We start from the raw sequence: 2,919 nt of genomic DNA, 5'->3' as shown, positions 1-2,919 counted from the left end.
TTTCAGATGGGGGAATAATCACCTCCCATAAGTTCACTCCTCCTAACCCCACAATTATTTTTCAGAATTCTACCTCACCTTGGTAATGATTTTACATATCTAAATCAAAGGCACCTTTTCTTCTACCTCACCTTGGTCCTTAAATATGATAGTGGCCTGCCTCCTTATAGCACCTGGTCTCTTTGTTTTTCCAGTCTAAGGTGCAGGCATTCATCAATGATAAAGTTGTCCTGGCTAAAACACCTGGCACCAGCTTCTACATGGGCCTCAACCATCATCCCTCCTAAACCCCAGTACAGCGCCCCCTTTCAGCAGGCAGTTATAAAAAAAAAAAAAAAAGAAAAACTTTGCCCTGTTCCTAATAATAAAACAACAGGAATGAAAGGATCTTTCCCTAGACACTATAGTGGCGGGAGGCTGGGAGGCCGAACCAAGGGGCTCTATCTTGTGATCATCTTCCCCGCCCCTAGGCAATTTACCTGTGGCATGAAATGAATTCCAATGGGCTACTTGTGCATCAGTAATGTCCCTTAGGCACCACCCCAGACCAAAAGCTATATGTATGCCCCTACACCACTTGTGGAGCAGAGAAAAAAGCCAGACCAAAAATTCTATCAGTTACCATAGATGGTAAAAATGTGTCTTTACAGATGTGATTAAGGACCTTGAGATGGAACATTTATTCTGGATTGTCCAGCTGGGCCTTAGGTGCAAATGCATGTGAAAGGGAAAAGGAGACAGAGGGTGCTCTGATACATGCAGAAATGGCCACAGGAAGATTGAGCAGAGAGACTCAGAGGCTCTGACTTTGGTGGCCACAAGGCAAAGGATGACAGTGGTTACGAGAATAAGGGAGGGATTTTGCTCTAAAGCTTCTAGGGGACAGTAAGGCCCTGGCTCCCTCTTCATTTTAGCGCAGTGACATTACTTTAGTATCCCTTAACTGAGAATGCATTTCTCTTTTGTATTGGTTAAGGTGGAGTGTCAACTTGATTGGCTTTGGGATCCGTCCAGGGATTAGTAAAGCCTACTTCTAGGTATGTCTAGGCGTGGGGGATTGTAGAGGCATGGCCTTGGGGCCTGTGCCTGGTCTTTAGCTCCTTAGTTTCTAATACTATTTCTCTCTTGTTGTGATATCAGCAGCTCTACTCCATCACAACCTTCTGCCATGCTGTTTCTGCATTGGAGCCAGCCATCCATGGACTGACTGTCTTTAAAAAGTGAGCCGAATAAAATTGGTTTGCCTTTAAGATGTAGATGTCAGGTATGTTATTCAGGAACACATCTTGTTTGCAGATTCATAGTTTGTGTCTTATTTGTTACATAGCCACAAGAACCTAATGTAGAGACCCTTTATGTGTTTATGGCGGTAAACTATCTCTTGTCAATACTTGGCAGTGGGAGGTGCCAGAGAGGAGGCACTGAGCAGACAGTCAGGCTTACAATGCAGAGCATTGGAAGGTCTCATGTTAGGGGGACTAGAAGGAGGGAAATGGGGTCAGATGTAGAAAAGGACCACTGAATACAATGATTCAGTATAGATCAGGGGCTACGGATCCAAGCACATTTGTGCTTATTTACTGGTTTGACTTCTGATCTGCTATTTGATTTTGTTAAATTTTTTGAACTTTCTTCTGTATAAAACAGAGAAAATAATACATACCTTACTAGTCACTGAAAGAATTTAATGAAGCAGGGCAAGTAAAAATAACACACAGCAATCTAGCACATTTAAGTGCAAAGTAGGTGATAGCCACAAGAAAAGAAAAGGTGTGAAAACCCAGGCTTGGCTCTGGAAAGCCTGGATTCCAGGAAAACAAATCCCTGTGGGCTGATGCCTGAACTGTATCTCAGCTAGCAAGTTTGCCAGGGCTGCAGTCAGAACTGTATCCACATGGGTCAGAAGTGATGCCAGGAAACAAGAGTGTGATCTGGCTTGGAGAAGGTAGCAGGAACCAGGTAGCTTCTGGCACCAGTCTGAGAGGGTCCCGGGCACCAGATAACAGAACCAGCTCCATCATTTACAGGGCCCAGGGCAGCATGAAAGGGAGGTGCCCTTTGGTCCAATATTATAAAGAATTTCAGGATGACAAAAACATAGCAGTAAACAGGATACAGAGCAGTAAACAGAGCAGAATATTTTTTTCTCTTCTTTTTTCTTTTCTTTTTTCTAGCTCAAGTGCTTCTGAACACAGGCCCTGGGATGTACCACAGTTTGCAGATTGCAGATCCCTGAAACCAGCCTTGCCACATTTGGGACCAGGCCAGTGGGAGGGGCAGAGTCCTGCCATGGCCTAAGGCAGAGCTGCTCCATGCTCCACTGGGATGATCACAGGAATCATCAGGCTGTCTACCACCATCACAAAGAAACAACACGTGCCACTAGCGGAATAGCTTATATTTAATGAGTTCAGGCTATTTACTAGAACAAATCGAGGCACTTTATAAGGCATTGTCCTTCCCACCCCTTGATCTGAAAAGAATTAAGAATAATAATGCTTACTCATATGTACCAGGCCCTGTTACCACTGATTGTTTTACGTATTAACTCATTCAGAGCCACATTGAAATTTTACTGTTAATTTTCATGTACTCTCTTGTACATATCATCTGCCATTCCTATGGCAAGTATCAGTACTTGCCCATTTTACAGATATGGAAACTGAAATGGAGACAGGTTTCATAATTTGCCCATATTTCTATGTCTTCAAGGTCTGGGCTTTTAAGCAGTCTCATGGTTAGTCCTTGTTATGCCCACAGTGGAGTGGATGGAGTATTGGCTAGCAACAAAGTGTTTACAACATGCTTCCATGTGGGATAATCCCTCACTGGCACCCTGGGAAGCATAGCTGGCATCCAGTGTAGGAATTGAAGGGATTGAGGACCAGGGATGGTGAATGACCTGTTCAAATTCACAGC

The 2,919-nt window shown here is 43.9% G+C and overlaps 1 long non-coding RNA gene across 1 annotated transcript; it reads left to right on the top strand.

The window, feature by feature from the left end:
• Window positions 1-993: 993 nt before the first annotated feature.
• On the top strand, window positions 994-2,512 carry LOC134476589 (uncharacterized). The gene is made up of 2 exons (XR_010048423.1): window positions 994-1,220; window positions 2,175-2,512. It is a non-coding gene; the product is annotated as an uncharacterized LOC134476589 (long non-coding RNA).
• Window positions 2,513-2,919: the final 407 nt, after the last annotated feature.

The sequence above is a fragment of the Cavia porcellus genome, unplaced genomic scaffold, assembly GCF_034190915.1.
Source record: "Cavia porcellus strain 051 isolate PalLab524CR breed Dunkin Hartley unplaced genomic scaffold, mCavPor4.1 scaffold_6, whole genome shotgun sequence".
In the NCBI taxonomy this organism is placed as follows: domain Eukaryota; kingdom Metazoa; phylum Chordata; class Mammalia; order Rodentia; family Caviidae; genus Cavia; species Cavia porcellus.
This window is presented reverse-complemented; position numbering and strand designations above follow the sequence as displayed.